At 40.5% G+C, this 27,500-nt stretch overlaps 1 protein-coding gene across 1 annotated transcript in view; it reads right to left on the reverse strand.

Annotated features, from left to right (window-relative positions):
* LOC115209097 (chondroitin sulfate proteoglycan 4-like) overlaps nt 1-27,500 on the reverse strand; it is a 196,527-nt gene that overhangs the window by 60,012 nt on the left and 109,015 nt on the right.

Consider the following 27,500-nt stretch of genomic DNA (forward strand, 5'->3'; position numbering starts at 1 on the left):
ACGATTTAGATTCCTAACTACTCCTACATTTTGCGGTGCAGTTTAACCAAAACCGGGTATCTTATAGTCGTGATTCATATCGAGCCCTTCTGGGTATTAGCGTGCATCTACGATGAGTCTATGATTTAAAAAAAAATTTACCATCAATTTTTCCCATTTTTAATGCATTTTTGGCATATATAACTCTCTAAAAATTTATTATTAAATCTCAGAACGTAAAAAGCTACAGTAACACCCCCCCCCCCCTTTGTGGTTAGCCATATTGAGATGGCTATTATACTTTACATCTCTAAAAATGCTTATATAGTTATTTCCCTTACAAACCCAAGCAACGCCGGGTGATACTGCTAGTCTAGTATATAACTGTGTTTAACACGTATTTTCTTAGCCTCAATTCTTAAACCTTATATTTGACATATATATATATAAGTCAAATGTAAGGTTTAAGAATTAAAACTAAGAAAATACGTGTTAAATACGGTATGGAAACTTTATTTCAGGGTAAGCCCCAGGTCGTGTGTCTGAAGAGCACATTCACCACTTATGGCTACCAGGCATCATCAGCAATACCTAGCAAACATCGTTGTAACAATTCCAGGAATTCCAGGATGGACATTGGGTATATTAAGGATAAATAAAGATGATACAATGTACCAACAAAAAAATTATATATTACCACAACAATTGTTTCATCTTCAAGATGCACTGCTCTCCTGTGGGTGTGGAATGATGCAACACGCAGGGCATGGAAGACTCCTCAGGTGGGATAATACGGTTTTAAGCTGGGAAATTTACATTTGAGTTTCGCTGTATTGGGATTTTAACAGTTAGACAGATACACAGACCACAGGCATGCACATTCATACATTTAAATCAATACAAAACCATGTGGACACACACATTAATAATTATACTCATGGGCACACACCAGCACACACATGTATGTGTGTCAGTCAATCACACATGCACACAACTATACACATATACACAAACACATCTACACACAGAGATACATCCCTCAGGGCACAAAGATTCACCCACACACACACAGACATCATATAGACACTGCCACACTAGAGCACATGCATGCACACACACACCCATGTGCACTACCACACCCACACCCACACCCCAGGACATATAAATCCAAATGTACATTGACACCCACAGTCTGCAGGCAAGTACACTTATACACACATACATTCATACAGATATACACATGCACACATCAGCACACACCAGAGACTACCACTCAGCACATACATACATACATGGGCATATAGAAACATGTTGACTCTGCACATACATACACACAAAAGATTGCACACACTCACAAGACTACTCAGACACATGTGTAGGCATAGAACAATAAACAGCACATGGGCAAAAGCCCACCCACCTGTCCCTGGGCACATTGACCGATAGCATGGTGTTCACTGTTCAATATGGATTATGGCAGTTTGGTGCTGTGTTTATGGGGTGGTAGTAGTTGAAGGTGACTTTCATGGCATGTAAACAACATTTAATCCATTTAGTTAATTTTTTTAATGACTTTTTCCCTAGTAAGTAAAATTGATAGGGATTCTTCAGAGTACAGTCCACAGGTCCTACAATGTGAGTTGTAAAGTTTTGCATATTTTATAATTGTCCATGAAATTTCCTATTTAATGTTGTTGGTTTTCAGTTGCCAGAGAAAATCTGCCAGTGATGTCACATGTCTCTTGTTCAGTTTTTTGAAACTAAAAACATGATTTCTATATCGATACTTGAAAGAATCAGCTCTGGGACCAACATACACATAAGAGCCTCCCCTCGTGTGCACAGTACATTTATAGATACTGTTACAAGTCATGCAAAGATTATCCAATGGGCATTTACTCTTTTGGTCACATTGCCTTGAAGCAACATCAGGGAGTGAATATTGTTTAGTCTTTAAAGTGATTGGCAAATAAATAGAAACACTGTCAGATCAAGAGGACTCTTTAGTCTTACCAAAAATGCAACAATGCCTTTAGTGCTGGTACCATGATAAAATATATCTAGTACATTCTATAAAGTGGTTCATATGAGGAAAGTCATCTAGCTGTAGAAACCAAACCAAAAATGGAACATAAGAGTAAGAAGTAATCCTCTGACCAGTCTAAAAAGGCTGTGAGTTGCCCTGAACTTACTAAACTTATAATAATAATAATAATAATAATGAAATTATTGTATACAGGGCAGTAATGTACAAATGTCTGGAAAGCGAACAGTGTATGAGTCAGATACATGCTTGCGTGTGTATGGAGGGGAGAAAATCAGGTGTAGTGTTGGCGAATCTCGGGAAGCATGGAAGTTTTGAAGGATGCAGTGCTCCGACAACTAACAACTGATGCCGGCAATCTGTTCCATAATCAAAGGCATTCTTGCCTCAAATATTCAGTTTTTTACCTATATATTCTAACACTACATTGTCCAATTTATCCCTCCTATAATTTAAAGAAATTTAATGATAGAGTGACCACATAAAGGCATCCTCTATGATTTGATGGTGTTGGTGGTGGCAGTTTTTGGAGCAATGATAGCAATGGTGATGGCAATAAGAGTTCAGCTGTACTTATTTCATTATGCCAGCAATAAATAAGGATTCAGTACAGAAAACACTAGAAATAATGAAAACAATGGGACACAAAACTGTTGAGGCAAGTGAAAATCAAAATCAAAATCAAAATCAAAATCGATCAACATCAATGGAAACTGTAGCTGTGATACCAGCGCCGCCCCGACTGGCCTCCATGCCGGTGGCACGTAAAAAGCACCATCCGAATCGTGGCCGTTTGCCAGACCCCCCTGGCACCTGTGCAGGTGGCACGTAAAAAGCACCCACTACACTCGCGGAGTGGTTGGCGTTAGGAAGGGCATCCAGCCACAGAAACACTGCCAGATCAGACTGGGCCTGGTGTAGCCTTCTGGCTTCCCAGACCCCAGTTGAACCGTCCAACCCATGCTAGCATGGAAAGCGGACGTTAAACGATGATGATGATGATGATGATGAATGGAGAGAAATGTACAGAACATGAGGAAGAGCAGAAGAAAGAGGTGGTGGGAAGTCAGAGGAGAAGAGGAATGAGGCAGAGGGGGGAAAGAGAATGAAAATGAAATATAGAAAATGAAGAAATTAGTAATCAATGTTTAAATTTTGATCAGTATTCTTTACCTCAGGCTTTGATTACAGACATCAAATGATATCTGTCTAGAGACAGACAAACAGACAATATTTTCTATAAAAAGTTCCATAAAAATAAATAGGTGCAGGAGTGGCTGTGTGGTAAGTAGCTTGCTAACCAATCACATGGTTCTGGGTTCAGTCCCACTGCGTGGCATCTTGGGCAAGTGTCTTCTGCTATAGCCCCGGGCCGACCAATGCCTTGTGAGTGGATTTGGTAGACGGAAACTGAAAGAAGCCTGTCGTATATATGTATATATATATAAGTGTATGTGTATATGTTTGTGTGTGTGTGTGTTTGTCCCCCTAGCATTGCTTGACAACCGATGCTGGTGTGTTTACGTCCCCGTCACTTAGTGGTTCGGCAAAAGAGACCGATAGAATAAGTACTGGGCTTACAAAGAATAAGTCCCGGGGTCGATTTGCTCGACTAAAGGCAGTGCTCCAGCATGGCCGCAGTCAAATGACTGAAACAAGTAAAAGAGTAAAGAGTAAGAGTAACACACACACATCATCATCATCATCATCATCATCATCATCAATGTCTAGCTTCTATGCTGGTATGGGTTGCACAGTTCCACAGTCTGACAAGTCACAGGACTGTATCATGCTGCAATGTCTACTTTGACATGGTTTCTATGGTTGGATGCTCTTCCTAACACCAACCACTTTACAGAGTGTATTGGGGTGATTTTCTCACGGTACTAGTACTACTAAAGTGGTCCTTAGAAGTGAGGAAGAATAGAAGAGAGAGGGTCAACCAGTTTACCCTTATGCTAGTTTGAAGTGACATAAATAAGATGTGGTATATGTTTTGAACTAAGAAAAGCTTTAAACTTTGGTTTTTATTTTCTCTTGGTGAGTTAATATATAACAATTTGACATTTTAAATGCTTAGAAGTTCACTCATGAACGATTCTTTTACTCTTTTACTTGTTTCAGTCATTTGACTGCGGCCATGCTGGAGCACCGCCTTTAGTCGAGCAAATCGACCCCGGGACTTATTCTTTGTAATTCAGTACTTATTCTATCAGTCTCTTTTGCCGAACTGCTAAGTGACGGGGACGTAAACACACCAGCATCGGTTGTCAAGCAATGCTAGGGGGACAAACACAGACACACAAACACACACACATACATATATATATATATATATATATATACATATATACGACAGGCTTCTTTCAGTTTCTGTCTACCAAATCCACTCACAAGGCATTGGTTGGCCCAGGGCTATAGCAGAAGACACTTGCCCAAGATGCCACGCAGTGGGACTGAACCCGGAACCATGTGGTTGTTTAGCATGCTACTTACCACACAGCCACTCCTGCGCCTATATACATTTTGTCTATTTGAATGGAATCAACATGCCTATGAAGTGTTATAAATCTATATTGCAATGCTTTTCAAGTCCATAAGTCAATTGTGTCTTGAACAATTATGTCTGTCAAGATGAACAAAGAATAAAAATAGTGATAATTTTATTTTATTGCATACTAGCAGTATCGCCCGGCGTTGCTCGGGTTTGTAAGGGAAATAACTATATAAGCATTTTTAGAGAGTTATAGCCAAAAAATAGCAAAAAATGCATTAAAAATGGAAAAAATATGATGGTAAATTTTTTGAAAAATCGTTGACTCATCGTAGACATTTTTAGAGAGTTACTTCCCTTATATAATAGCGAAAAAATGCATTAAAATGGAAAAAAAAACGATGGTAAATTTTTTTTAAATCGTAGACTCATGTAGACGCTTTCTTAGCCATTTCTGTTTTGGTGTCTTCAAGCCATGAAGTCGTTGTTCTAAAAGAACGCTGGTCTCCTTGACAACGCATTACAACGTTGATTTCCTTACACTCCCTTCCCCACAGGTGCAGGTGTGAGCGTGGACGCCAACTCCGCCGCCATCGACACACGAAAAATTATGCATTAAAATGGAATAAAAAATGATGTTAAATTATTTTTAAAATCGTAGACTCATCGTAGACGCGCGCTAATACTCGGACGGGCTCGATATGAATCACGACTATAAGCTACCCGAATTTGGTTAAACTGCACCGCAAAATGTGGGAGTAGTTAGGAATCTAAATCGAAGGGGACAGACACTCATACAACTACAGTTTTATATATATAGATATACATAGCGCAGTAGTGGTGAAATGTGACAGCATACATTCACTCTCTGCATGCAATTAGACTCGGAAAGTTCGTGAGGAACCCATTGACCCAATTTGCTGACTTTTCCGATAGCACACAGGTCTCAATGAATGGTTGAATGACCAAATCCAAGCTTCTCTGCTAGTTCCTCAACAGTTACGATGAGATTTTGTTCCACCAGGGTTTTCAGGATGTCCTTGTCGAGTTCTACAGATCTTTCAGGATGAGGCTCGTCTTCTAGGCTGTTCCAATATAGCTTTGAAAAAAATAGCTGTTAAAATCGAAATGCACTCTTCAAAACTTGCACTATGAATAAGGACAAGATAAAATTACTACCTGCTTTTATAGCAAGTTAATATAAGTAGTTTATCCCATTCCCCTCTGACTTTTAGTTCAAGCTGTTGAAAAAACCGCATTATTATATATATATACATACATACATACATACATACATACATACATACATACATACACACACACACTCTCTCTCTCACACACATGCACACATTTATATTCTGTTATTCTTTTATATGTTTCAGCCTTGAGGTTGTGGCCATGCTGGATCATGTGTGTGTGTGTGTGTGTCTATTTGTCTGTCTGTCTGTATGTATATATGTATATGTATGTGTGTGAACAATAATATTTTCAACAGATGTGTTGCAAATGTATCTGATTGTTCTCAAGCTTCAATACTGTGTGTGTGTGTGTGTGTGTGTATGTATGTATGTATATGTATGTATGTATATGTATGTATGTGTGTATGTATGTATGTGTGTGTGTGTATGTATGTATGTGTGTGTGTGTGTGTGTATGTATGTATGTATGTATGTATGTATGTATGTATGTATGTATGTATGAGTGTATGTTTACTTTATTACTAACACAAGCCACTACGGTTATTTAATGTAAAGTTTTACTCAAATCACTATATCTGGCTATTTACTCTCTTCCAAGAACATTTTCACTCACACTTATGTGTTAGCTTCCCATACATTTTACTCATGTATCTATCAGCGTGATAGAGAGAAACAAATATTACATCTAGTTTCACTTTATTCGTTGCCCACTGTGTGTGTGCGTTTGCGTGTGGTGTAAACCAGACTAAGAAAAGCATTTGACACACACACCAGAATGTGAGTTTTCTGTAAATTTTGCTTAATTGGAGTTTAAATTTTAAAAACTGGACCTGGCATGACGCGATGCATTGTACTCTTAAAAATGCTAGGTAAATTGTAATTGAAGAAATTCTATATTGTAGATTTGTATAACTCCCAAAGGGAGGCAGATAAAATCTGCCTTTTATAATAAGAGATGTTACATATCGTCATATATACATGGTGTGGTGAATATATTGTTATCTGAATTATGCAAAAATGAAAATAATACTGACATCTCATTTTAACGGATATATTTTCCAAAATTACATAGAAATATCTTTAAATGCTAAAGAGTGAGTCTATTCAATAAAATCGACATTGGCTTCAACCACAGTCTCCAGAAGACATCGGAATCTCCTGCAACTCTTCTGGAAGGTCTCCTTGTTTAAGTTGGTGAATGCTGCCATAATCCTTGCCTTCAGTTCATCTTTGGTGTTACAAGGAATTTTGTTGGTCTCTCACTCAACTGTTCCCACACGTAATAATCAAGGGGGTTACAGTCTGGAGAGTTAGGTGGCCAGATGTTAGGGGTGATATGATTGCAGAAATTGTCTGACAGCCATGACTGGGTTGTTCTGCTTGTGTGGCATGGTACAGAGTCTTCCAGCAGCCACCCTCTTGACCCAGGGCAGCACTACCTCCTCCAGGGTGGAGGTGCTTATCTCCTCTGATTGAAAACTTAAGGGCACAGAATACTTGTGTTGTGTAGCCAACTAGAAATGGTGTTTCTTGGGGCTAAACAGCAGTAGCATTCTTCCCTTCCCTGAGACTGCCACACTAAGTTGGTAACAAGCTATCACTTTATCATGCTGCTACTGCATAACTCTCACTGAGAGATTTAGAAATGCAATATTTCTAACTTTTATATATATATATATATATACATCGTCGTCGTCATCGTCATCATTTAACGTCCGTTTTCCACGCTAGCACGGTTCGACCAGGGTCTGGGAAGCCAGGGGCTGCACCAGGCTCCAGTCTGATCTGGCATAGTTTCTACAGCTGGATGCCCTTCCTAACGCCAACCACTCCGCGAGTGTAATGGGTGCTTTTTACGTGCCACCTGCACAGGTGCCAGGGGGGTCTGGCATCGGCCACGATCGGTTGGAGCTTTTAACGTGCCACCGGCACGGAAGCCAGCCAAGGCAGCGCTGGCAATGGCCACGTTCGGATGGTGCTTTTTTTATGTGCCACCGGCACTGGAGCCAGTCGAGGCAGCGCTGGCATCGGCCACGTTTGGACGGTGCTTTTTATGTGCTACCGGCACAGAAGCCAGTCGGGGCGGCGCTGGCAACGGTCATGTTCGGATGGTGCTTTTTATGTGCCACCGGCACAGGTATATAACACCAATGTATATTATACAGACAAACAGGTTGTTTTGTGATGATTACAATACTGTGAAGTCCACAATGTTGTGAAGACTGTTGATGTAAAAACAATAGTGGTGCAATGAGTGCAGTGATGTCAAGGTTGCAATGTTATGAACACTTTAGGGAGGCAAATTTTTCACAACACTGGGATGGAAGCACTCCATCAATTACGACGATGAGGGTTCCGGTTGATCCGAATCAACGGAACAGCCTGCTCATGAAATTAACGTGTAAGTGGCTGAGCACTCCACAAACATGTGTACCCTTAACGTAGTTCTCGGGGATATTCAGCGTGACACAGAGAGTGACAAGGCCGGCCCTTTGAAATACAGGTACAACAGAAACAGGAAGGTAAGAGTGAGAGAAAGTTGTGGTGAAAGAGTACAGCAGGGATCACCACCATCCCCTGCCAGAGCCTCGTGGAGCTTTAGGTGTTTTCGCTCAATAAACACTCACAACGCCCGGTCTGGGAATCGAAACCGTGATCCTACGACCGCGAGTCCGCTGCCCTAACCACTGGGCCATTGCGCCTCCACTTCACAACACTACCATTTGCACAATTGAAATATTGTGAAGACCATAGTGTTGGTAAAACTGGTAATGTGAAATCAGTAGTGATATAGAAACTGTAGTGTGGTAGAGAATGCAAGTGGTGTGAAGACTGTACTAGGTGGGAAGACAATTATGTTGTATGGATTCATAAGACTGTGTTCATATGGAGACAGTACTGATGCGAACATTATAGAGATGGGGAGACTGGAGTAATGTAGAGATCATAATGATGTAAAGATACAATAAACTACAGACCAATATGTATCAAAGAAAATTGGTTGACAATATTGATTTCTGAGCCTAAAGAATTTACAATAATCGAATAACAATTACTTGATGTGATATTAAATATATATGGAATTCCGACTATTGGAGAGCCATGGCATGTTGATTTCTTGTAGTCTAGAAAGAGGAAAGTGACATTATGTCCAATATGAATTTGGCTCAGTCTTTCATACGAAGGATTTTAGAAATATTAGAGCAATACTAAAAGAATGCTGTATCTCTTGAATAGAATTTTGAACAAATAAAATTGATCAATATCAATATTATTGTATAAAACTACCACTCTAGACAAAGAATATTCTGGTGAAAATTTCTATCAGGTGTCCTTCAATTACTTTTAAGCCTCTTTACTATTAAACACCTACTTTTGTAGCTTTCTGTTATAAACAGTGAAAGCACAGTATAATTAACAAGTATTTTGGATGTTTTGATAATTTGGCACCTGTGCGGGTGGCACGTAAAAAGCACCCACTACACTCACGGAGTGGTTGGCGTTAGGAAGGGCATCCAGCTGTAGAAACACTGCCAGATCGGACTGGGCCTGATGCAGCCTTCTGGCTTCACAGACCCCAGTTGAACTGTCCAACCCATGCTAGCATGGAAAGCGGATGCTAAATGATGATGATGATGTAGAGCATGAACTCAAATTATTACAGATATAATTTATTTCTTTTCCTGTCTCCTCAATTAGTCAGAGGAAGAACAGCAAAATGGGTGCCTGTGGCAGCATGTGTTCAGAGAGCTTACCAATGGCACTGTGACACCTGCCTTCATTCTAACATGGAATGTTTCATTGATTGTTCTGCCTTTCTTGGTTATGGTCATTTATAGTTTGCAACACAACAGAAACGTTAACAATCAAGCGATGTTTGTACCTGAAGCTTCTTGAACTGAGGAAATGCCTTTAATCCTTTAGTGTTTAAACCGGCCATATCCGGCCCAAATAATCTACCTGTTTTCTGTTAAAACTCCCCAGATTTGGTATCTCACACCAACCTATAATGTCAATCTAAAAACAGGTGATAAGATCATGGAAATCTTAAAGCTACGAAATAATGCATGATTAGCTTAAAACAATACGGATGAATAAATATTATATTTGACAGAATAATTTGAATGCTAAAGGGTTAACAGGGCTAACCCCACTCTCTAAACAATGTACACATTTGCCCCAAAACAAGAAATAGCCTACATCATTGGATGCAAATGAGGATGCATCAGAGGTTTCCTTCTCATAGAGAGATGTCTAAACAAAAACTAGAGCCTTTTCACTCCCTACTTTTGGATGATCATTGACTCTGGTGAGTTCATCCACCCTTTAATCTTCCTTTTTTGTCCTACAAAGTGTCCAACAAAAACCACCCTTCTTACCAAGCAAGAAGCTTGATAGGGTTGCTGGTTTAGTTGCAAACAATCTTACCATGCAACAGGTTATACTAGGTTACATATAGCAAAAAGGGTGAATTAACATATATATATATATATATACTAGCAGTATCGCCCGGCGTTGCTCGGGTTTGTAAGGGAAATAACTATATAAGCATTTTTAGAGAGTTATAGCCAAAAAATAGCAAAAAAATGCATTAAAAATGGAAAAAAATTATGGTAATTTTTTTTAAATCGTTGACTCATCGTAGACATTTTTAGAGAGTTACTTCCCTTATATAATAGCGAAAAAATGCATTAAAATGGAAAAAAATGATGGTAAATTATTTTTAAAATCGTAGACTCATCGTAGACGCGCGCTAATACCCTGAAGGGCTCGATATGAATCACGACTATAAGATACCCGGTTTTGGTTAAACTGCACCACAAAATGTGGGAGTAGTTAGGAATCTAAATCGTAGGAGACAGACAGCACACAACCTCACTTTTATATATACAGATATACACACACACACACAGACACATCTACAGACATACAATGCATAGAAGCATATATGTATACATATATACACAATTGTGCAGCTCACACGATTAACAGAACCTCTTACAAAGCTACGATGTTATATTAGTTATCAATAATGATTATTCCCTCTGATTTTTCAAACCTATTTTCTAGCTCACACGATTAACAGAACGTCTTTGATTTTCAAACCTATTTATCAATAATGTTTATTATCGACAATGCCGTCCCCAGTCAAATTTCCTCACACCGCTTTATTCCCACGTGTTCCTTGACCTCCCTCTCCACCCCTCTCTAACTAACCCTATCTCTCTCCCTATGTTTCTCTATGCCCTCCCTTCCCATAACCATCATCGCCATATCTCTCTCCCTATGTTTCTCTATATCCCCCCCCACTTTCCATAACCATCATCGCCATATATAAAAGAGCGATCGCATTATCGTTAACCCCACTCACTTCCAAATATCTAAAGAAGAAATACGCACAGATCATGAATGGTTAAAGCTAAGTGACTCGTTCAGCCTCGCTACAACTACCTTCTATCTTTGCACTTATCATCATCATTCTTTCACTATTCTTCGATTACCATCTCATTGTATTGTTCCTCATTCTTTCAGTATTCCCTCATTACCCTGTCTAGCTCAAACACATTTTTTTCGTTTAGTCTTGTCTCCCGGTTCACAGCCACTCTGATTTTTCAAACCCATTTGCTAGCTCACACGATTAACAGAACCTCTTACTAAGTTACGGTGCACCCGCCCTCCCACCCCCTCCACACATACCGGAAGTTCCTATTCTTTGCCATCCCGGGGTTGCTTCCCATGAAGACTGCAAATGCTCTTTCACCATCCCTACCCCTAGTCTCGACCTATGTAAGGTAATGTTCATACAGTGAAAAATATGAAAGGCTAGTGTTATGCAGGTTGTACTGAAGGCTACTTTACTACTTCATTACTTGCACATGAACTCTGCCAAATGCGAGCTTTCTTTTCAGGTACACCGTCCCAGGGTCTCTAGAGCCCATGCCTCCCACACCCTCAGGGTTGGCACCCTTAACATTGGCACACTGAAAGGTAGGTCTGATGAGATAGTCGAGATGCTTGAACGGAGATGCATGGATATATGTTGCATGCAAGAAATAAGGTGGAGAGGAGGATCAGCTAGGTTCCTCACAGGCAAGGAACGCAGGTACAAGATTTTCTAGGCAGGGAACACTGACGGGGTTGGTGGCGTGAGTATACTTATTGCTGAGAAATGGGTAGATAAAGTAATTGAGGTAATCAGAGTATGTGACAGAATACTTAAGATTAGATTAGTGCTTCATCACAGTTTAGCAACCATTATATCAGCCTATGCTCCTCAGTCGGGGCTACCCGATGGACAGAAAGACCGATTCTATGACACTCTACTGCAGACTACCTTGTTGACGAACGACAGAGACCTTATCTTTCCGGCTGGTGACTTCAATGGTCACGTTGGACGACATGCTGGGGGCTTCCATGGCGTACATGGAGGCTATGGCTATGGCTCCCGCAACGAGGAGGGAACCAGGCTGCTGGAGTTCTGCGATGCAAATAATCTTATGATTTGCAACACTAACTTCAGGAAACCTACCAGCCACCTAGTCACTTACCGATCGGGCCAACATACCAGCCAAATTGACTTGCAAAGCAAAGGGAGAGATGGCTGCTTATAAATGCCAAAACCTTCCCAGGTGAAGAATGTACCCCACAACATAGACTGGTAGTTAGTGACTTTAGGATCAGGACTAGGAGGACAACCAGAAGACGACCAATATGGAGAAGAAGGATCTGGAAGCTTAAAGATTCTGCAAATGGACAGAGATTTAGGGACATATTACTTGAAGCCTTTGACGAAGTAGAAGGGGATAGAGCATCACAGGGGGTAGAAGACAACTGGACGTTTCTAAGGGATAACCTGCTGAGAGCCACTGACCAGATCTGTGGCTGGTGCAAAGTCCCCTCTCGACCTAGAATAACGTGGTGGTGGAACAATATTGTAGACAGGGCTATTAGAGAAAAGAGACAGGCTTGGAAGGTCTGGAAAAATGGGGGTAGCAGGGAATTGTATCAGACTGCCAAAAGAGAAGCTAGGAGACAGCTTTATTTAGCCAGAGGGGAAGCAGATAAGAAAAAATTTGCCAATGTTCTGCGCCGTGAGGACCAAAGACTGGAGGTGTTTCGCGTTGCAAGACAGTGTGTGAGAGAGAATCGTGATGTGGTAGGAGAGAAGTGTGTTCGCATGGAAGATGGTTCACTTGCGCTAAATGAGGATGCAAAGAGAGAGGTTTGGAGATGCCACTATGAAAGGTTGCTGAATAAAGAAAATGAATGGGATAAAGAGAGTCTGCCGAATGTTGACCCAACAGAGGGACCAGCTATCCGAGTTGATAGTTCCGTGGTAGCTAAGGCAATTAGAAGCATGAAGGCAGGGAAAGCCCCAGGCCCATCAGGAATCACTGCAGAGATGCTCAAAATGTCTGGTAGTGTCGGCTATAGTCTAGTCACCCGTATAGTTAATCAGGTGATACACAAAGGAGTCATACCCAATGACTGGTGTAGCAGCATAATAGTCAACTGCTACAAAGGTAAAGGTGACGCCCTAGATACAAATAACTACAGAGGTATCAAGCTGTTGGATCAGGTGATGAAGGTTACAAAGAGGGTCATAGCCCAACTAATTAGAGAGAGAGTTAGTTTAGATGAGATGCAGTTTGGGTTTGTGCCAGGGAAAAGTACTACTGATGCTATATTCCTGGTAAGGCAACTGCAGGAGAAATACCTAGCCTAAAAATTTACGCCCCTGTACCTGGCTTTTGTTGACATGGAGAAAGCCTTCGACAGGGTCCCCCGATCCCTTATCTGGTGGTCAATGAGGAAACTAGGGATAGATGAATGGCTAGTGAGAGCTGTGCGGGCAATGTATAGGGACGCTGCTAGTAAGGTGAGGGTTGGCAACGAGTACAGTGAAGAATTCCGGGTAGAGGTAGGGGTCCACCAAGGCTCAGTCCTCAGCCCCCTCCTATTTATCATAGTCCTCCAGGCAATAACGGAGGAATTCAAGACAGGATGCCCTTGGGAGCTCCTCTATGCTGATGACCTTGCTCTAATTGCTGAGTCGCTATCAGAACTGGAGAAGTTTCAGGTGTGGAAACAAGGATTAGAATCGAAGGGCCTCAGAGTCAATCTAGCTAAAACCAAAGTCGTAATCAGTAGGAAGGTAGACAAATCACAAACGCCTTCAGGTAGAGGCCCTGCTCGATCTGTAGAAAAGGTGTAGGTAGAAACTCTATAAGATGCACCAAGTGTAAGCTATGGACACATAAGAGGTGCAGCAATGTCAAAGGAAGACTAACTAGGAAGATGGTTTTTGTATGTGGCAGATGCTCAGGAACAAAACACACTGAAAATGCTCTGAGACCAACTTCCGTCACTTTCCAGGGAGAAAAACTAGAAATAGTTGATAGTTTCCATTACCTAGGTGACCAAGTCAGCAGCGGGGGTGGGTGTGCTGAAAGTGTAACTGCTAGAGTAAGAATAGCTTGGGCAAAGTTCAGAGAGCTCTTACCTCTGCTGGTGACAAAAGGCCTCTTGCACAGAGTGAAAGGCAGACAGTATGATGCGTGTGTACGAACAGCCATGCTACATGGCAGTGAAACATGGGCCGTGACTGCTGAGGGTATGCGTAAGCTCACAAGAAATGAAGCCAATATGCTCCGATGGATGTGTAATGTCAGTACTCATACTCGGCAGAGTGTAAGTACCTTGAGAGAAAAGCTGGACCTAAGAAGCATCAGTTGTGGTGTGCAAGAGAGACGTTTGCGCTGGTATGGTCATGTGGCGAGAATGGATGAAGATAGTTGTGTGAAAAAGTGCCACACCCTAGCGGTTGAGGAAACCTGCGGAAGAGGCAGACCCAGGAAAACCTGGGACGAGGTGGTGAAGCACGACCTTCGAACTTTAGGTCTCACTGAGGAAATGAAATGACTAGAGACCGAGACCTCTGGAAGTGTGCTGTGCACGAGAAGACCCGGCAGGACAAGTGAGTCCATAACCCGTGGCCTTCTACATGGGATGGAGCCAGCCTACGTATGCATACCTTCCCTTCTTGGGACACAAAACTCTACTTGTGAAGACCTGTTGAGGCAAGTGAGGATCAGAATCGAAATCGATCAATGGAAATTGCAGATGTGTTACCAGTGCCGGTGGCATGTAAGAGAACCTTCCGTTTCGTGACCGTTGCCAGCACCACCCCGACTGGCCTCGTGCCGGTGGCACGTAAAAAGCACCATCCGCTCGTGTCCGTTGCCAGCCTCGCCTGGCCCTCATGCCGGTGGCACATAAAAAGCACCATCCGTTCGTGGCCATTTGCCAGCTCTGTCTGGCACCTGTGCAGGTGGCACGTATAAAGCACCCACTACACTCACGGAGTGGTTGGTGTTAGGAAGGGCATCCAGCCGTAGAAACACTGCCAGATTTGACTGGGCCTGATGAAGCCTTCTGGCTTCAAAGACCCCAGTAGAACCGTCCAACCCATGCTAGCATGGAAAACGGACGCTAAACGATGATGATGATGATGATGATATCTCCTATATATATGTATGTGTGTGCGTATGTATGTATATCCATGCGACTCTATTTCTAGCCTTTCTTCTTTCTCCTCTGCCCTGTGTCCCTTTTGTCTGCTGCTGACACATGACCTGTGGCCAGCCCTTTTTTCTATCTGTCTCTTTTTTACATTAGTCGCATAGTTGACTGCTCCCAAATTCCCTAGTCCTCACTGGTACTTGTTTCACTGTTTGCTGTCCTGTTTCTAATCCTTTAGGATTTCCCACTAAATGTTACCCATGGTTTGTTTTCTTCTAGCCCTAGAACTGTATTCTGTTTGTTGCTTATTTTTTCTATCTTCATCCACTGTCTTGAATTACATTCATTCACTTTCATATGCCTAATTCTGTGTCACCTGTAATACATATATATATATTTCTTTACTACCCACAAGGGGCTAAACATAGAGGGGACAAACAAGGACAGACAAAGGGATTAAGTCGATTACATCAACCCCAGTGCGAAATTGGTACTTTATTTATCGACCCTGAAAGGATGAAAGGCAAAGTCAACCTCGGCGGAATTTGAACTCACAACGTAACGACAGGCGAAATACCGCTAAGCATTTCGCCCGGCGCGCTAACATTTCTGCCATCTCGCCGCCTTATAATATATATAGTTTGTAATACATATATATAGTTTGTTTGTTCTCTGTCCAATATTCTCCGCAACCCTTGTGGATGCCACCAGCTGGGAAGCATCGCAGTCTAATCATTAATGGCACAGAACTGGAATACCATTTGGATGATATCTGATGAGGAATTTAGGGACCTTCTATGTCTGTTTTCCATTCATCCAAGCATTACGTTTTTTAACTTGCCATTCTGTGTGTTTTTCATTTGTGCATTTACTATACATTTTTTCACTTATTAAGTAACGAAACGCAACACATCCTGGTATATATATATATATATATATATATATATATATAATCAAAAAATAAAAAATAAAAATCGATCAACATGAATGGAAATTGTAGCTGTGATACCAGTGCTGGTGACACATAAGAGAACCATCCGAACGTGGCCGTTGCCAGTGCCGCCCGTAAAAAGCACCATCCGTTCGTGGCCGTTTGCCAGCTCTGTCTGGCACCTGTGCAGGTGGCACGTAAAAAGCACCCACTACACTCATGGAGTGGTTGGCGTTAGGAAGGGCATCCAGCCGTAGAAACATTGCCAGATCAGACTGGGCCTGGTGCAGCCTTCTGGCTTCCCAGACCCCAGTTGCACCATCCAACCCATGCTAGCATGGAAAGCGGATGCTAAACGATGATGATGATGATGATATCATCATAACTATCATCATCATTTAACATCTGTTTTCCATTCTGGCATTGACTGGACAATTTGACAGGAGCTGTCAAGGTTGAGGGCTGCACCAGGCTCCATTGTCTATTCTGGCATGGTTTCTACAGCTTGATGCCATTCCAGATGCCAACCACTTTACAGAGTGTACTGGGTGCTTTTTACATGGTACCATCACCAACAAGGTCACCAACTACCTTGCTAGACAAAACTCCCTCAACTGGGAGAGCTAGTAGTATTGAGTTGGGGTGGTTTTGTGTCAGCTGAAAAATTTAGAAGTATAGAGGGACATAGAAAGGCATCTTGCTGTAGAGTAGATACATGGATACCCCAGTTCGAAAAGAAAGGAGGATGAGTTAGGGAGTAAGATACAGAGAGCAGGTGAGTGACAGTGAAAGAGATGGTGGTGAAGATGTATTGGGACATGCCCTCTGGTACATTGTGGGGGTGGGTGGTAGAAATAAGTGAAGTGATACAGAGCTTGAGATCACCTTTGTTCTATGTCTTTCTAGGTCTCCCTCTTTCACAAGTCTCGTCCACTTCAAATGATCAGCATTTCTTTATGCAACTGTCCTCATCCATACACATCACATGACCAAACCAGCATAGTCTTAGTGTACATGTGTGTCAGTGTGCTAGTGTATTGAGAGAATCTCAATACACTAGCACTCTGCCCACACATGTACACTAACCCTGCACATCTGGTGAAGCATACTAGCCTCAATCCGCTCTAACCATTGCATGTCCTCTGCATTCTGGGCCCACATCTCACTACCATGTAAAATTGCTGTTCATATACATGCATCACACAATCTTCCTTTCACTCAGAGAGAAAGAGAGAGAGAGAGAGATTCTTGGTTGCTAACAGAGGTCTTTGAATTTTCTCCATTGTTTCTTATTCTAGCAATTACACTCTTGGTATATCCTCCTTCACTGTTAATTAGGTCACCTAGGTAGCAAAAATTATCCACTACCCATAGAGAGCCTTTGGGGCATTTGTGGATATCAATTTCTCATGAATCTGTATACTTTATGGCTCCTTTGAATCTTCCACATACAAACACTACTTTCTCTTTTAACCTTCCTTTTATCCCACTTATACACTCACTTACATACACATATACATACAGGTATAGGCATGGCTGTATTGCTAAGAAGTTCACTTCCCAACCACATGGATTTGGATTCAATCCCACTGTATGGAAATTTGGGCAAATTTCTTCTACTATAATCTTGTGAGTGAATTTGGTAAACAAAAACTGAACATATATATATATATAATTATAAGATAAGGGCAGAAGAAAAATTCTAATGCCAAATACGCCGAAACAAAAAAATGCGTCTCGAAATACTTCTGTGGGTATGAATAAGTATTTCATTTATATCTCGCGTATGTGCCGCTGAAGAGGGGAAAATTTCTTGTGAATTAACCCCAAAATTGGACCAATATGGTAATAACAAATTTTTTAGAGATTTCTATCAGTTTATTTCGAGACGCATAAATTTAATGGTTATTGACAATTTTTTTGTTTCGGCGTATCTGGCATTAGAATTTTTCTTCTGCCCTTATCTTGTAAATTATGTATAAATTTTTACCTTTAAAGGCATTTTTTGATATGCTGGCCATTGATAAAATTTTTTCTCGAAAAAAATTTTATCCTATCATCATCATCATCATCATTTAACGTCCGCTTTCCATGCTAGCATGGGTTGGACGGTTCTACTGGGGTCTGGGGAGCCCGAAAGCTGCACCAGTCCAGTCAGATCTGGCAGTGTTTCTACAGCTGGATGCCCTTCCTAACGCCAACCACTCCGAGAGTGTAGTGGGTGATTTTATGTGCCACCGACACAGGTGCCAGACGAGGCTGGCAAACGGCCACGCTCGGATGGTGTTTTTATGTGCCACCGACACAGGTGCCAGATGAGGCTGGCAAACGGCCATGATCGGATGGTGTTTGTTACGTGCCCACAGCACGGAGGCCAGTCGATGCGGTACTGGCTACGGCCACGTTCGGATGGTTTTCTTGTGTGCCACGTGCCACCGGCACTGGTACCACAAAGATACAAATTCCATTGATGTTCATCTATTTTGATTTGTTTTGATTGATTTTCACTTGCCTCAACAGGTCTTCACAAGTGTCACAAGAAGGAAGGTATGCACAGGTGGACTGACTACGTCCCAGGTAGGGGCCACAGGTTATGGCCTGACTAGTCTTGCCGGGTCTTCGGATGGTGTTTTTATGTGCCACCGACACAGGTGCTAGATGAGGCTGGCGAACGGCCACGATCGGATGGTGTTTGTTATGTGCCCACAGCACATCAATTATATATATATATTGCCAGCCCTCACCTGTTCACAAGCATGTCACAAGCATGTTTGTTTGATTCCTTGTCATGACATCACATGCTTGTAAAAATGTGAGCGCTGACAACAGGAAGTGCATCCAACCTCAGTATGGAAAAACAAATGTTAAAACAATGATAATGTCAATGATGATATTACACACACACAGAGTTTGAAAAACAAGAAAGATGTGACAGATTGTGTATGCATACACATACGTGCCTATATATGTCTGTATAAAGAGTCTGCCACATTTCTTAGCATTTTTCTAACAACTTTCTACTACCATTTGTTTCACAACTGAACAATAAAACAGCAATAAGCCAAACCAACCAACAAATTAACCACCCAACCATCATAACCAGGCTGCCTGCATCACCATCTTGACCAACGACAGTTCACTGGCAAGAATAAAACTCATCTGCTGCTTTCTTTTCTGTTCAATCTCAGCTCTCTGATTGGACAGACTTGTGAAGGTTCAGTGTTCAGCTGTGAAAGTGGAGACGGAGACAGTTTCTTTTGCTTAATTAATGCGTTGCTATTATTGGTGGTGGTGATGCTGCTGTTAAAAGTACAAGCATTAGTTGTCTTGTTAATGGGTTTGATAGTGGTGTTGATATTATGGGGGTGGAGGGTGGCAGTGATAGTCGTGTTTGTGGTGGTGCTGCTGATGGTGATGCTGGTGAGTTGGATGTGGATGGATGTATGTATAGAATTTGAAATGAATAGGTGATGGTGGTAGTAGCAGTAAAGGGTAATGGTAAGCAGTGGTAGTAGTAGTAGTTGTAGCAGTGATACTGCTGTTGTTGTTGGTTGTGGTAGTAGTAGTAGTAGTAGTAGTGTGAGAGAAAGTAAGAGTGCGCATGCGTGTGTGTGTGTGTGTGTGTGTGTGCACTAAGACAGTAGAGAGTTTCTAGATGTTGCAGATGGCAAGAAATATTGATCAGTGCACACACAACTGCTTGATGGTGCAGCCATCTCTGTTTGGCACCTGCTGCTAACCATCATTAACAATACCATCACCATCACCAGCAAAACCACCATTATCACTACCAACACCAACATCATCATCATCATTACCATAGTCATCACTACTATCACAACTCCAACCACATGGCTAACAGCATTCTATTCACATCCCTTCTTCTTCTTCTTCTTCTTCTTCTTCTTTAGCACTTACTCCCTGATATCTTCATATACTGACCTAAACATATTCTAGCATTATCATACACACATATATACAGTTACATATACACTTATACATACACAAGTAGATACATTATAAGTATGTGTCTGTGTACATTATCATACATGTACCCAAGCAATCAAACAGACACATAGATCTTAGGTGCTTCTACATACACATACATACATACATATATAGATATAGATATAAATATATATATATACACTTATATCTATATATATATAGAGAGAGAGAGAGCGAGGATAGACAGATAGATAGATACTTTCATACAGTCATATAAATATAGATTCACACAAACACACACACACACACACATTGCCACAAATACACTTTTCAAACATAAAACAAAACAAAGAAACACAATATATACACATTTATCTGAACACAGACATTCTTATATTAAATGTATATTATGTGTAACTTCCCCACTATCACACACAATCATACCTATATACACTGTATCATACAGAAAAACCAATTAGGACATAATATATAAGACACACACATATATCACAGAGGCAAACTTATATATGTTGTGCCGGTGGCACGTTAAAATCACCAACCGATCGTGGCCGATGCCAGACTCCCCTGGCACCTGTGCCGGTGGCACGTAAAAAGCACCCACTACACTCACGGAGTGGTTGGCGTTAGGAAGGGCATCCAGCCGTAGAAACACTGCCAGATCAGACTGGAGCCTGGTGTGGCCCCTGGCTTCCCAGACTCCGGTCGAACCGTCCAACCCGTGCTAGTGCGGAAAACGGACGTTAAACGATGATGATGATGATGATGATGATGATAAACACACCACTTAGCAATACATGAAAGCAGTCTGTTGACTTCTTAAAAACTATTATCAAGCATACAGTAACTTTCAAATAGTCGTGGTTGTGTTTGTGATATTACTGGTGAGCTTGGCAGAAATGTTAGCATGCCAGGCGAAATGCGTAGCGCATTTTGTCTGCCGTTACGTTCTGGGTTCAAATTCCGCCGAGGTCGACTTTGCCCTTCGTCCTTTCGGGGTCGATAAATTAAGTACCAGTTACGAACTGGTGTCGATGTTATCGACTTATTCCGTTTTAATCTGTCCTTGTTTGTCCCCTTGTGGGTAGTAAAGAAATAGATATTACTGGTACTCAGTTCAATTACATTTAGTGAGCACACTCACACACACACAAATGTGTGTGCATACATGCAAGTGTATATTACTGACTTTAATGCTTTCACATAGAAAAACAATAAGACAAACCCTCTGTACTGCCATGAACCCTCCCTTCATCATCCTTACAGAGTCTCAAACACCATTCACTCAGACGCTGTACTAAATACTTGTCCTACACCAGTTTCCCCAGAGCTTCAGCCCTACTTCAATTATATCCTCCTCAAACATGTTTTTCCTGCATACATCATCCTACAAAAGTCAAAACTTACTACCGACAGCATTGGTCTTACAAATCTTAGAGTGCTGGCAAAGGTCATGTGTTCTGTTCTTCCTATGTATATGCAAATGTATATAATTACACAGACATGAACACACACACACACACACTGCTAGAGTACTAATACAGCATGGATTATGAATAAATAATTATTCTATTTAATCAAAATGAAATTTGTTGTACAGTGAGGGGTTTTTTGGCAGCCTGAGATGAGATTTGAATCAACTGGTATCATTATTATCTAACAATTAGTCAAAATTTACCACCTTTCCCTCCCAAATTGCTAGCCCTAATAAATAAATAAATATACAAACCTCTATCCATATGTATTCAAACTTGTGTGTGACATTAGGCCATTGAAGGCTTTTTGGCACCTTCAAATGAAGGAAGAACCTAGTGGTTTCTTTGTTATTTATTTATTTATTAGAGCTAGCAATTTGGGAGGGAAAGGTGGTAAATTTTGACTAATTGTTAGATAATAATGATACCAGTTGATTCAAATCTCATCTCAGGCTGCCAAAACAACCCTCACTGTACAACAAATTTCATTTTGATTAAATAGAATAATTATTTGCAACATAACTTTTACCTTGATATGCACCATAAATTATTACATATAAGAAGTAATCGATCAACATCAATGGAAATTGTAGCTGTGATACTAGTGCCGGTGGCACGTAAGAGAATCATCCGAACATGGCCATTGCCAGCACCGCCCCAACTGGTCTCCATGCCGGTGGCACGTAAAAAGCACCATCCGATTGTGGCTGGTTTGCCAGCCTCATCTGGCACCTGTGCCAGTAGCACGTAAAAAGCACCCACTATAGTCACGGAGTGGTTGGTGTTAGGAAGGGCATCCAGCCATAGAAACACTGCCAGATCAGACTGGGCCTGGTGCAGCCTTCTGGCTTCCCAGACCCAAGTTGAACCAAAACCTTCCTTAACATATTTTTTAAATATTATATGTATGGGACCTTGTTGCAAATAAAGAAAGGATCGTCACCACCACCACTACCACCACCATCATCATCATGACAAAAGGTGGCCAGCTAGTTGAATTGTTAACATGCCAGACAAAATGCTAAGCAGTATTTCTTCCAGCTTTACAGTCAGAGTTCAAATACCACTGAAGTCAATTTTACCTTTCATCCTTTCAGGTTGATAAAATAAGTTGAGTATTGGGGAAGGTTGGTGTAATCCACTAGTCTCACACCCAACCTAAATTTCAGGCATTGTACTTACAGTTGAAAGAGTTATCGTCACCATGATGACATGGTGGCTGTGTGGTAAGTGGCAGGAGTGGCTGTGTGGTAAGTAGCTTGCTAACCAATCACATGGTTCCGGGTTCAGTCCCACTGTGTGGCACTTTGGGCAAGTGTCTTCTGCTATAGCCCCGGGCCGACCAATGCCTTGTGAGTGGATTTGGTAAATGGAAACTGAAAGAAGCCCATCGTATTATGTATATGTGTATGTGTGTGTATATGTGTGTGTGTTTGTGTGTTTGTCCCCCTAGCATTGCTTGACAACCGATGCTGGTGTGTTTACGTCCCTGTTACTTAGCGGTTCGAAAAAAGAGACCGATAGAATAAGTACTGGGCTTACAAAAGAATAAGTCCCGGAGTCGAGTTGCTCGATTAAAGGCAGTGCTCCAGCATGGCCGCAGTCGACTGAAACAAGTAAAAGAGTAAAAGAGAGTAGTAGAATGACTGAAACAACAGAGCTCTGGATTGATTGCCCTAAAGTATTATTTTCATTTCCCTATCATCTAAATTTAAAACACACTTAGGGTCCTTTTGCTTTACATATATCTAATATTAATAAGATAAATGCCAGGCATGTAGAAGGGTCAACTTAATCAACTAAATCACTCTTTTAGTGGGGTTGCACAGTTTCTGTATAACACAACACTAAGCCACCCAACAAAGGCCACGTCATCAATTTACTTTCACCCTTGAGCAAGTATTTATAGGGCATGTATATGCACTTTCTTGCAATTATCAATTTAGTTTGACTTCAGACACAAGGAATTTATGTATATCTATGAGAACAAGTAAGTATTTTATGAGAGGGTGTGCATGTTAGTATATGTATATGTGTGTTTGTGTTCATAAATATAAGAAATAAAAATGACACAGGAATAAGAAATGATGTCATGAACTTCATTAGCTTACAGCTGTTTCTACCACCAATAAGATGCACTGCATTCATAGTTGAGTGCTTCGGTATCACCCTATAACTTCATCAAAGATTCAAAAATGAAGCACAATTATATTTTGGAAATCATTTACAAATATATACACACAAAAAGCATTACCATTAAAAAAACTTTATATACATACACACACACACACATATATATATAAATAATATAACAATGATGTACAGGTACCAATTCATTACGGCCGTATCAAGCAGCTCTATTTAATTGATTAATAAGACCATTACATCAATTTGAAAGAAACGACTCTCTTCAGATGACTGTATAGGCACCAAACATAAAGGATGAACCATTTTTAAAATAAATTTACATCAATAACAGAAATCAAAATATTTGCATTATTTCCTGTTATTATCAGGGGTTATAAAAAATTAATTGATGAAAAATTAATTGCAATATATTGGTTGAATTAATTGCTTGGAGTGGTACTGCCAATTAAATAATTGATTGCTATCATATCAATTAATTGCAGTTAATTGCAACATTGTCAGTGAAAGTTTTTTGAATGGCACATACTTCATTCAGCATTCAATTGGCAAATATAGCATTCTATTATTATTGAGATATTGTGCTGACGCTTTGTTCTGACTGCTGAGAATGATCCATACATTCTGTCATGCTTAGGAATTGACTATTGTGTATGTTGTCAAATAATTGCTGTCAAGTGATTTTTGGTTTTAAATGCTGAGAATGATTCACACATTCTGTCTTCAAGCCATTAAAATGTAACTTTACCTCCAACGTGGTTGTATCTTGAATTCCGCTCCAGCATATTAACTGAATCAGGGGAGTGGCGAAATATCTTATATTATAAACTGTGGCAAAATATCTTTTATTTTAAACTAACACATGCCATGTGAAAATGAACAAACCATCAGAAAATATTTTAACCTAACAAAGAGTGAACATGTATGGAAATGTAAGCGTGGAAAAAAGTTGACTCAGAAAAAAGGAACTGGATGGACAAATCTTATGAATCATTTAAAAAACCAGCATCCAAAGTATTCTACTACACAAGCAACTGGACAACCATTTATGGTTGGATTGAGTGGGTATGTATTGGTTTAAAACCATTTTCCTTTACTGATGACTCACTGACTCGTAAGTACACAAATTTGGGAAGTATGACAATGTGACCTTAAAGAAATACATGGAGAAACTTACTCAAGAAGTGGAGAAGAAAATATTTGCTGAACTTCCAAGTAAATATTTCTTGGTAATTGACAGTTGGGCTAAGGGTTCAATGCATTTCATTGGAGTTTTTGCATCTTATTCGTGCAATTATCAAAATGGCTATCGTACAGTTTTGCTGGCATTTTTGCCAATAGTAAGTGAAACATCATTCACTGCTTCTGATTTTGTCGAATTTACAAAGTATGTGTTAAGTGTCTATAACAAAAATTTAGAAAATGTAGCTATTACTGGAAATTATACTGAAGTGAACAAATCTATAACAAATTTGTATAGAATAACATTGATTGGATGTGCCTCTCATAAATTCAATCTGTTTCTGATTATCTCGACAAGCAGGAAGTTCTGTTTGATAAAATTAATATGTTGATGGGCAAGCTAAAATCATTAAAACTTGCAGGTAAACTTCAGAAAAAAATGCCTTTGCAACCTATAGAAAGAAACAAAACCCATTGGTCCTGTACTTATGACATGATTGAGTGGTACATCTTACTTAAGCCATTTTTATACTCTTTTCAAAGCGATCCAAAGTTTGTTGATTATCTGTTGACTCCATGCGATCATAATCATCTGCAGGCAATTTAGGAAAGTTATGCTCAGTAACAGTTGCCTTGCAAAGAACAGAAATAAATTTGGGAGATGCTTGAATTCTTTTTGATGAAATTCTTGTATTGCATCCTTACAAGGAGTTTAAAAAATATTTGCTTCCATCAGCAGCCCTCGTGCACAGCCCAAATTTTGAAAGTGAAGTTGAGAAATGAAGCTAGTATGATCCGCCGGATGTGTAATGTCAGTGTGCATACACGACAGAGTGTAAACACCCTGAGAGAAAAGTTGGAAATAAGAAGCATCAAATGTGGTGTGCATGAGAGACATCTGCACTGGTATGGTCATGGGTTACATATGGATGAGGACAGCTGAGTAAGGAAGTGTCACTCCCTAACTGTGGAAGGAACCTATGGAAGAGGTAGACCCAGGAAGACATAGGATGAGATGGTGAACATTGGGCCTCACAGAGACAATGACAGGAGACCAAGACCTTTGGAGACCGAACAACTGAAGTGAGATCACAGCCATGGCCAATGCCAGTGTTGCATGTCTGGCCCATTCAAGAGTACCTTTGATGCGTCAGGCGTTATGATATGCTTGAGAAGACCTGTTGAGTCAAGTAAAACCAATGTCTGCTGACTGGCTCCTGTGCTGGTGGCACATAAAAAGCACCATCCGAACATGGCTGATGCCAGTACCCCCTGACTGGCTCCAGTGCCGGTGGCAAGTAAAAAGCACCCACTACACTCTCAGAGTGATTGGCATTAGAAAGGGCATCCAGCTTTAGAAACAATTCCAGCTCAGATTAGAACCTGGTGCAACTGCCGGTTCTCTAGACCTCAGTCAAACTGTCCAACCCATGCCAGCATGGAAAACAGACATTAAACAATGATGATGATGAGGTGAGAAAATTTTACAACATGCAGAAACAGAGATAACTGCAGATGAAGTGGCTGCTCTCCATCAGCTTAAAGTGGTGACAGACACGTCACAAGAAGCTGGTTTATCTATAGAAGATGATGATTTTGCTTCAATTTGTTTGAAAAAACACAAAAAGGATAAAATTTCACCTCAGCAATATCTGAACTGTAGATTTCTGTTACCAATGTCCAACATCTTGGAACATTTCTTCAGCTCAGCAAGTTACGCATTTAATGATTTTCGGCAATACTTAACGTCAATGAATTTAGAAATGCAATTATTTCTAAAAGTCAATCATGCTTTCTGGGATGAAGAACTAGTTTCAGGAATCTGAAATCATTCATGACCTTTTGCTAGATTAGAACATTTTAATTGTGCTACTCATTTGAGAAACTCTTCCAATTAAAGACCTTCAATTTATTTGTTTTTCAACTTCAGTACAATGTAGAGTATGCATGTTGTTCGTTCCCTATTTTAAATCAATAAAACTGAAATTTGAACGTCTTCTGATAATAAAGTTTTTTGAAACTATAAGACGCACCTTTTATTTTCCTATCATTTTGACTCTTATCTAAAACAAAGCTAACACTCCAAAATATATGGTGTTTTTACGTTTGGCAAAATAATTGACAATTAATTGCAATAATTGATTGGAAAGGTTCCAATCAATTATTTACAACCCCTGATTGTTATATCTGTGGCAGAATGAGTTTAGAAAATAATGCATACCTTGTTAAGCCTACTATAATTTAGAGAGTAGCAGAGGAAATAGCAAGGGTTAAGTGGTGATGTAGATACTTATACTTAGAAGACTTTATGTAGCATGTAGTCTTCAACCATTTAGAATCAAATCCCTAGGGAGATGTCAACTGTATTCTAGTTGATGGTGATAAATCAATTAAAGCCAGACAATCTACTAGACTCTCAATGTACTGGAATCATCTACATAAAAGGGTATGTCCGCAGACTGATGATGAAGGGGTGGTCACTGGAAGAAAGAAGGATAGGGGTGGCCAATACTTATTTAGACTGTCAAATAAATCTGAAGAGAGCAGTTTTTATCAAATTGCT

This window comes from Octopus sinensis, linkage group LG3 (assembly GCF_006345805.1).
Source record: "Octopus sinensis linkage group LG3, ASM634580v1, whole genome shotgun sequence".
Lineage (NCBI taxonomy): Eukaryota > Metazoa > Mollusca > Cephalopoda > Octopoda > Octopodidae > Octopus > Octopus sinensis.